We start from the raw sequence: 9,697 nt of genomic DNA on the forward strand, positions 1-9,697 counted from the left end.
AGAGGAGCCTTGACGAGGCCTGGTGGCTTGCCATATATTTGCAAATATATGTAACTAAGACCTCTGTATTTCTATAATATATAGTTTTTCAAGTCATGTTACCAATATAGTTTGGTGTGCTGGGGGACTCCAGGGGTTTATCCCCAGTCTTTCTCTTGCTTAGAATTACCCCTCCCTTTCAAGCACCTGAACTATATTGTCAAATTGATATGAGCACCTTGCATCCAGTTTTGCTAGCCATAGTATTCCTTTAGATGCAATTTAGTGTCAGCTGTGCTGGTAAATGTGCGTTCACATACACAAATTGATCATAACACTAAGCAGGGCCGTAACTACGTGTGTGCCAAGTTGGCTTGGCACACAGCGCAGTTGCCCTGAGGGCGCACGGCCAGCGGCATGTAATGAGTCAAATTGACTCATTACCTGCCGCCTCTGAAGTCTGCGCCGTGCGCCGCAGCCGCGCTGGAGGAGAGAGAAGCGCCGGAGGCAGCTGAGGAGGAGGAGGGAGGGGGACTGGAGCCGCAGCAGCGCTATTTCATTGGTAGTAAGCGCCGCTGCAGCACCTCTCCTTCCGTATAGGCTGCCCGGCGCTGCTGTGGATGCTGGGATGCGGTTCCTCCATCCCAGCATCCACAGCAGCGCCAGGCAGCCTTAACGGAAGGAGAGGGGGATGCTGCAGCGGCGCTCACTACCAATGACATAGCGCTGCTGCGGCTCCAGTCCCCCTCCCTCCTCTTCCTTGTCCGATGCCTGCACAGAGGGAGATGCCAGCACGAGGAGCCTGTCAGCGGGGAGAAGGTAAGTATATCCCTCTCTCTCTCTCTCTCTCTCTCTCTGGGGGACACCGTCTGCCATAATGTGTAAAAAGGGGTCCTGGCTGCCGCGATGTGTAAAAAGGGGTCCTGGCTGCCGCAATGTGTAAAACGGGGTCCTGGCTGCCGCAATGTGTAAAAAGGGGGCCTGGCTGCCGCAATGTGTAAAAAGGTGGACTGGCTGCCGCAATGTGTAAAAAGGGGGACTGGCTGCCGCAATGTGTAAAAAGGGGTCCTGGCTGCCGCAATGTGTAAAAAGGGGTCCTGGCTGCCGCAATGTGTAAAAAGGGGGACTGGCTGCCGCAATGTGTAAAAAGGGGGACTGGCTGCCGCAATGTGTAAAAAGGGGGACTGTCTGCTGTAATGTGTAAAAAGGGGGACGCTGTCTGCTGTAATGTATAAAAGGGTCTCTACCTGGTGTAGTGGCGCTACTGTGCAAGTAATTTGAATAATGGAGACTACTGTGCACCGTAGTATGAATTGCTATTATTTTGTGGCCACGCCCCTTCCCCATGAAGCCACGCCCCTATATATTTTTCGCGCTCCTACGGGGGGGGGGGGGGGGCAATGTCGTTTCTTGCACACAGCGCTAAAATGCCTAGTTACGGCACTGACACTAAGTGATTGAAAATGGACAGCTGAACAACATCAGTAAACAGGTGTTTGAAGGTTTAACTTCAACAATTGCAACTTCATTATGCTCTAAGTCTAAATAACTTTAGTTTTATTTCAAACACACCATGTAACACAAATTGCTTTTCTTCATTTCACTCTATTTTCTTCAAATCAGTACATCGTTCACTTTCCCTGAAACTCACTCCACTGTACAGTGCCGCCTCAATTATCCACTGCCCTCTTATTAACTGTCATGAACTTTTTACTTATCTTTATAAATTGACAATAACATCCACAACCTGTCACCATAAAAAAAAAAACTACAAGTATATTTATCTCTCTCTCCTGCTTCTATTAGCTCGTGACATTTCACCAAATCTGGACCCCAACCATTTGCCCAACTCACATTCAACTTATTTGCAGCAATATATAAATCCAGCTAACTGCACAGACATACCATCTCTCTTAAAATCACTACAAAGTGCCTTATGGAATACACATTGTAACAAACTATCCTTCCATTACCTCTTTTTATCTAACAACTTCAATCTGTTAGCTATAACAGAAACATGGCTCACACAATCAGACATGGCCTCCCCTTCAGCACTATCACAGCACTATCACAGTCTCCACTTCACACACACCTCCAGGCCTGGTAATTGTAAAGGAGGTGGGATTAGAATAATACTATCCCAATCTTTCAAGTACACAGTGCAACCACAGGTTCCATCATTCATATCACATCATTTGAAGTACATTCTATCAGGATTTACACTCCATTCTCATTGCATGTTGCTGCTACCTATCGCCTGCCTGGGCAACTCAAACTATTTTCCTGCCTGGCTCTCTCGCTTCCTATCCTTTGACACCTCCACCATCATCATGAGTGATTTCAGTAGTCCAAAATTTGCTGCTCATGCCTACAAACTACACTTTAACCTCCTCTCCCGGCCTCTCCCAAAGGACTGACTCCTCTACTCATCAGGAGGGACAGTGCCTTGATCTTGTATTCACCAGACTATGCTCAGTTTCTGAGTTCACTAACATTACTTTCCCTCTCTCGAGTCACAACCTTATCATCTGCATGCTTTCCTCCATTACTTCCATTCCTCCAAACTCAATGTCACTGAAGTCATCTAATCCTCCTTAAATCCACAGAAATATTAATGCTATTAATTTTCAAGAACTTTCCATCTCTCTGCAACAACTGCTCTCCAATTTCTGCATACACTTCTCCTGAGATGGCTGTTCCACACCTGAAACAGACCCTAGAAATGGCCCTTGATGAAGTGGCTCCAGCTTCCCATCACACTCCACGCAGGCCTAAATATCAACCATGGCACTGTAAATTAAAAATCCACTTACAAAACTCTCAAGTAAAGTTTAACATCCGTAGCATAAATCCTGTACTCCAAGTGACTTCCTGACATATAAGAGTATCTACCACTCCTATCGAATGCCCTGGACACTGCCAAACACACATATTTCCAAACTCTCATTTCTGCTAAAGCCTCTAACCCCAAGCAACTTTTTAATACATTTAAATCACTCCTCAAACCTCCCTCCCACTAACCCACAGCCACCATAAATTCACAAGATTTTGCTTCCCACTTCTAGGAAAATATTGATAAGATCTGAAATGAAATGGTATGTGCGTCCTCAGCCAGTGGTCTGCTCAATTCCCTACCTGAACCCTTTGGCACCTTCACTTCATTTGATCCCACAAAAAAAGATGAAGTATCAACACTCTTCTCATCCGCCTACTCTACTACCTCTTCTCTTGATCCTATACCCTCACAAATAAGTAAAGCTCTGTCTCCTGTGCTCATCCCAACCTTAACTAAAATCTGTAATATATCTCTCTCTACTGATATATTTCCTTCACTGCTCAAGCATGTAGTTAATATACTCCCATTCTGAAAGAATAAAAATTCTGACCCCAACTCTCTTAAACTACCATCCCATTTCTCAGCTCCCACGCCCCTCCAAACTACTTGAAAGACTTTTGTATATAGGGGGTATACCGCACAGGAGAGTATAAGGCTGGATATTAATAATTACCAAAATACAATAATAGAATAGGATAAGGTAAACTTTTCCAATAATAGTTATATTTGGTGGTGCACCCTGAGTCAGTGTGAAACGTTTAGAAACAAAGGAGAAAAGAAGACTCTTTTGTGGGTGCACTCTTGAATAATTTGTAGTATTGAAAATGAGATGGTTAAAAAAAATATTCCATTTTTATTCATGTAACACAATAAAACATAAAGTAGTTGGACACATATTAAGGAGAAAAACACACATAAAAGTAATAAACCAATAATGCCAATCAATATTGGATACTAATGGTGAGCTGTCCGGGTTAGATCACGTTTACAATGAAACAATAGGTCCACAACTTAGACTCCAAGATCTGCCTGTGATAGAGAAATATATAATATAAGCTATACACAACTTAACTACTTCAATAGGTGGTAGATGAGCAATTCAAAATATATTTAATGAAGATCACTGATTATCTGGGAGGAGAGGGAAAAGAGAAGAATGTGATAGAAAAGATGAATCCGCTGTCAGCGTTAGACATAGAGCATGAATGCCCGAAATTTTCTACTACACCGAGTATTCCTCAAAAGTCTCCTATTTGAGTACTGACTCAGCCCAACACTGATTAGCTTCCAAGATCGGTATGGGTTCGGGCGTTTCCAGTGTGGTATGATAGTAGAAACAATATACCGATAACCTTGTGCTCTAGAATCACTGATGAGAGTTCACGAAAATCTGGGGAAAATAAGAATGGGTGAGGGGCCCTGGGAGGAGAGCTAAGAAGGAGGATCTGCTGCCATTGTTAGACAAGGAAAACCCCTGAATCAATGGTGAGAGTCCCGAATGATAGCGAAAGTAAAGAACCACACAGAGATAAGTGGGATGTGGGATTTGATACAAAGGAACAATCAATTTTGATGATAAAATTATAACTGTGTATGATGTGTACTGATCATGGAGTACATATGAAGTATACACTCCGTGTGTATACTTCATATGTACTCCATGATCAGTACACATCATACACAGTTATAATTTTATCATCAAAATTGATTGTTCCTTTGTATCAAATCCCACATCCCACTTATCTCTGTGTGGTTCTTTACTTTCGCTATCATTCGGGACTCTCACCATTGATTCAGGGGTTTTCCTTGTCTAACAATGGCAGCAGATCCTCCTTCTTAGCTCTCCTCCCAGGGCCCCTCACCCATTCTTATTTTCCCCAGATTTTCGTGAACTCTCATCAGTGATTCTAGAGCACAAGGTTATCGGTATATTGTTTCTACTATCATACCACACTGGAAACGCCCGAACCCATACCGATCTTGGAAGCTAATCAGTGTTGGGCTGAGTCAGTACTCAAATAGGAGACTTTTGAGGAATACTCGGTGTAGTAGAAAATTTCGGGCATTCATGCTCTATGTCTAACGCTGACAGCGGATTCATCTTTTCTATCACATTCTTCTCTTTTCCCTCTCCTCCCAGATAATCAGTGATCTTCATTAAATATATTTTGAATTGCTTATCTACCACCTATTGAAGTAGTTAAGTTGTGTATAGCTTATATTATATATTTCTCTATCACAGGCAGATCTTGGAGTCTAAGTTGTGGACCTATTGTTTCATTGTAAACGTGATCTAACCCGGACAGCTCACCATTAGTATCCAATATTGATTGGCATTATTGGTTTATTACTTTTATGTGTGTTTTTCTCCTTAATATGTGTCCAACTACTTTATGTTTTATTGTGTTACATGAATAAAAATTTAATATTTTTTTTTAACCATCTCATTTTCATTACTACAAATTATTCAAGAGTGCACCCACAAAAGAGTCTTCTTTTCTCCTTTGTTTCTACTTGAAAGACTTGCCTACACTCGCCTCACACATTTTGTTAATTCACACAATTTATTGAATCCACTTTAGTCAGGCTTTCATTCCCAACGCTCCATAGAGACAGCACTAACTAAAGTAGTGAATGATCTGGTCACTGCGAAGTCTAAAAGCCATTACTCACTTCTTATTCTTCTAGATCTCTGTGCTGCCTTTGACACTGTTGACCACTCTCTTCTAATACACTACAATCCCTAGGTCTTCAGGACCTAGTCCTTTCTTCATCACTCTTTCAGTGTTCACTTCTATTAATCCACATCTTCTTCGCTATCTCTATCATTTGGAGTACTCGACAATCAATCCTACCCCACAAGCTCGCTGCCTAAGTGTCATCCTCGACTCGGAACTGTCCTTTGTTCCCCATTCAATCTGTCTCAATATCATGTTATATGCATCTAAAAAAAAAAAAAATATGACCATATCTTACACAAGACACTGCAAAAACTTAAATCCATGCTCTCATTATCTCCCGTATTTATTATTGCAATAGTCTTCTTTTTGGTCTTACCAAAAAGAGTCTCTCACCACTACAGTCCATTCTAACTGCAGCTGCGAGGCTAATCTTCCTCACTAGATGTTCCTACTCTGTGGATCTGCTCTGTCAGTCCCTTCATTGGTTACTTGTATTCTAACGAATTCAATAAAAACTACTTATACTCACACACAAGGCCATTAACCAAACTACACCAATGTACATCTCTCCGCTTATCTCAAAAAAGCTCCAAACCCAACCTCTTTACTCTTCATAAGATCTATGTCTCTCATCCACACTCATTATTAGCTCCCATTCATGATTGCAGTGTTTTCTTTGGGGCTGCACCCACTCTGTGGAATGCCCTCCCATGCACAATAAGACTCTCCTCCAGTCTCCAAACCTTCAAGTGTTCCCTGAAAAAAGTTTGCAAGCAAGGCCTTCCTACCTCTCTGACTGTCTGTTATTACCTAGTTTTGTTTTATCACTGGTGTTTCCAATTGTAAAGCGCAACAGAATTTGCTGCACTATAAAAGACATTTTTAATAAATAAGTAAATAAATTGACAGTACCTCTATAATAGTAACTGGACATGGTTTTCGTGCTTCTGGTTGCAAAGTGAAAGATTCACTAGTGCAATCAAAAACTCTGTGATATGGAAGCGTATTATTACCTCTGGAATACCATTCTTAAAGAGTATGATAAGCCCAAAATGATTAGATTACAAACATATACTGATTACTCTAAAACAACCTGACAAAAGACATAAAAGATGTGTTCAAGAGACAGTTCTGTGTCCTAGACCATACTGTGAGTCAGATCCTGCTCATTCCCTAGTCAGCAGCATTTTTATTCCAAGCATACCTTCCAGTCTCATAAAAGCTGGACTGAGGGAATAGTACTGATGAGTAACTGTATGTTCCGCTCAGAAGGGACAGAGGAGACTGAGACATTCTTGGGCAAGTGATGAGTCTCTTTCATTGTGTCCTTATTTTATTTGTGCATCCTGTGTTTCATTAAAGTTTATGATGTGCAGGTTGTGTTTTATTACCCAGTCCAGAAGAAATAGGCAAAATCTAGGCTGGATAAGTTTTAATCACAAGTGTAAAACAGCTGTGTTTAGACTGTGTGAATTAGTGCCCCTATGTATATTTTAGGTGATACATTGCAATTCTGTATCTCATATTCTAATACCAGAAATAGGCCCACAACTTATTTTACTTTGGCCTCTTAGTTCCTGAACATCTGTTTCTGAAAATAACTTTATCCAGAAATAGTTCATAATTATTTCTCCAGCAATAAATCTCTATCCTCAGAATAATTTTGATAAGTGATAAAAATTATACTGTCACACCCCAATATGGCCATGACATAATGCTGAAGACAACATTTAATTCTGTGACTCCAGTAAGTAAAGGCATGACACCAGTGCTGCAAGTATGGCGGTGCGAGGTGGTACTGCGTATCGGTAAGAAATTCCTAGCTGGTACGCAGTACCGCCGGGCCGCCACCTTGCAGACATCTGGTGTCGGAGAGAGGAGAATGCAGCATGCGCCTCTCCTGCCTGCCCAGTCACTCCCCCTGAGTCTGGTGGAGGCGGCGTGTATTACACTGAAACGCCGGTTCGTGAGCCAATCAGAGCTCGTTGACCAGCAGCCAATCAGGGGCCACCGCTGCTGGACCACGAGCTCTGATTGGCTCGCAGACCGGCGCCAGATCTGATATACAGGACACCGCCGTCGCCGCAGGAGATGGGCAGGAGGGGTGCGGGCTGTGCTCTCCTGTCCCCAATAGCAGCAGCAGCAGCAACAACAACAACAACAACAACAACAACAACAACAACAACAACAACAACAACAACAACAACAACAACAACAACAATGAGTTGCACTGCTGGGGGCATATCTGGCACTGTGGGGGCATGTGCATCTGGCAAAGTGGGGGCATATCTGGCACTGTGGGGGCATGTGTATCTGGCAAAGTGGGGGCATACCTGGCACTCTGGGGGCATATTTGGTACTGTGAGGGCATATCTAGCACTGTGGGGGCATGTGTATCTGGCACTATGGGGGCATATTTGGCACTGTGGGGGCATATGTAGCTGGCAAAGTGGGGGCATATCTGGCACTGTTTGGGCATATCTGCACTCTGGGGGCATATCTAGCACTGTGGGGGTATGTGTATCTGGCACTGTTTGGGCATATCTGGCACTGTGGAGGCATATCTGGCACTCTAGGGGCATATGTGTATCTGGCACTGTGAGGTCATATCTAGCACTGTGGGGGCATGTGTATCTGGCAAAGTTTATCACGCCCCTATTTTCATTGGCCACAACCCATGTGGCATGTGGCCACACCCATTTTTTGGGGCGTGTGCGCACACAGTGTCACTAAGAATTTTTTTCTACTTACAGCACTGCATGACACAGACCTCATCTTAGCTTCCCACACCTTCAGACTTCTATGATTCTGGATACTCTAGCCAAGAGCTTTGTTTTGTGACCTCATTCTACACTAGGGAAGCCAATCCTGGGCCATTTTTTCAATCCCGGGTATCGGGATTGAAAAATGGCCAATCCCGGGATTCCCGAGATTGGCTTTTACCTAGGTGGCCGCCCCTCGCCCCACCCCGCCCCGCACATATAACTCACCATATACCGGGGACGGGCGGGAGGGGAACATCCTGTGAACGCTGCAGGCGGCTCCCACCAGCAGCTAACAGCGCAGCGTGACCTCTCACTAAATCCTGATGTAGGGAGTCATCAGACACAGCATCATCTATGTGCAGAAAATTCCTGTAGTCACCGAGATTGTTTTCCCAAATCTCCATAACCAGTGGCATGTGAGAGAGAGTCCCTCTGCAGCAGCCACCCCTTTGTCCAGCAGGACCTCATAACTCTTCTCCCATTCTGAGCACTCTCCCTCTTAGCTAACATCATACCGACAGTATATGATGCCTTAACCTGATAGCCATAATGATCCATCTCAAGCAAGTAGGGAAAAAACCCCGCTTTGTTTAGCCAAGCAAAACAAAGTAAAGCAGTAAAGCAATGTGCAGTGTTCAGCAGGTATACACCAAGCTTCACTAGTCACAGAGCAGAACGTCAAAGAGCTAAAATGGCACCTGCTTTTTTGTTATGCACACCAGTGCCTGCAGGAATGTACTGGTGTTTGAACTGTTATACACACCAGTGCCTGCAGGAATGTACTGGTGTCTGAACAGAGAGGGATGCAAAACAAATGAACTCACAGACAGACTGGGAAATATGACATAACGTACACAGAAGGTGATAGGGTAACAAAACCAACACAGAGTGAACAGAGAAGCCCAGAGGCTAAGAAACTGGGTGTCTCCCTAGTATTAGAAATGCTCAGATGGAAAAAGCAAGATGTTGTGTTTTAATACGTAGAGAACCCGAAATGCTGTTGCTAGGGGCAACAGCAAAACCCTAAAGGGTTACCAACGGGTGTGGCAGTAAACTCCTTGGTCAGAGATGGAATAATAGACACAAGGAGAGTCTCCACAATCCTAATTCTCACTTGCAGGGCCCAGGTTCAGCTTACTGCCACTAAACTGACACATGGACGCCCTGCACAGTGAGAGAGGATTATGCAGGCAGGTCTGAAAGTACAGCCACAAACCTGCTGGGTTCACAGAATAGCAAAAGAACCTCAGCAGGCTAAACGACTGACTCCAGTCTTACTGCTAGGTCTGGATTGGCAGAGTGTAGTACCAAATGCCCAGGCCTATTTGCAGTAAGCAACAACAAAATACAAAGCTACACAGTACTGGCTAACTTTCAGGAACTGACTAACCAACAAAGATTCAGCAGCATCTGCTTAACCTGAGAAGAGGCCTTAT

General features: G+C 43.7%; 2 pseudogenes; one reads left to right on the top strand and one right to left on the bottom strand.

Annotated features, from left to right (window-relative positions):
* Positions 1-4,031: 4,031 nt before the first annotated feature.
* On the bottom strand, positions 4,032-4,151 carry LOC134895745 (5S ribosomal RNA; annotated as a pseudogene).
* A 599-nt stretch (positions 4,152-4,750) lies between these two features.
* On the top strand, positions 4,751-4,870 carry LOC134895747 (5S ribosomal RNA; annotated as a pseudogene).
* The last annotated feature ends 4,827 nt before the right edge of the window (positions 4,871-9,697 follow it).

This window comes from Pseudophryne corroboree, chromosome 3 (assembly GCF_028390025.1).
Source record: "Pseudophryne corroboree isolate aPseCor3 chromosome 3, aPseCor3.hap2, whole genome shotgun sequence".
Lineage (NCBI taxonomy): Eukaryota > Metazoa > Chordata > Amphibia > Anura > Myobatrachidae > Pseudophryne > Pseudophryne corroboree.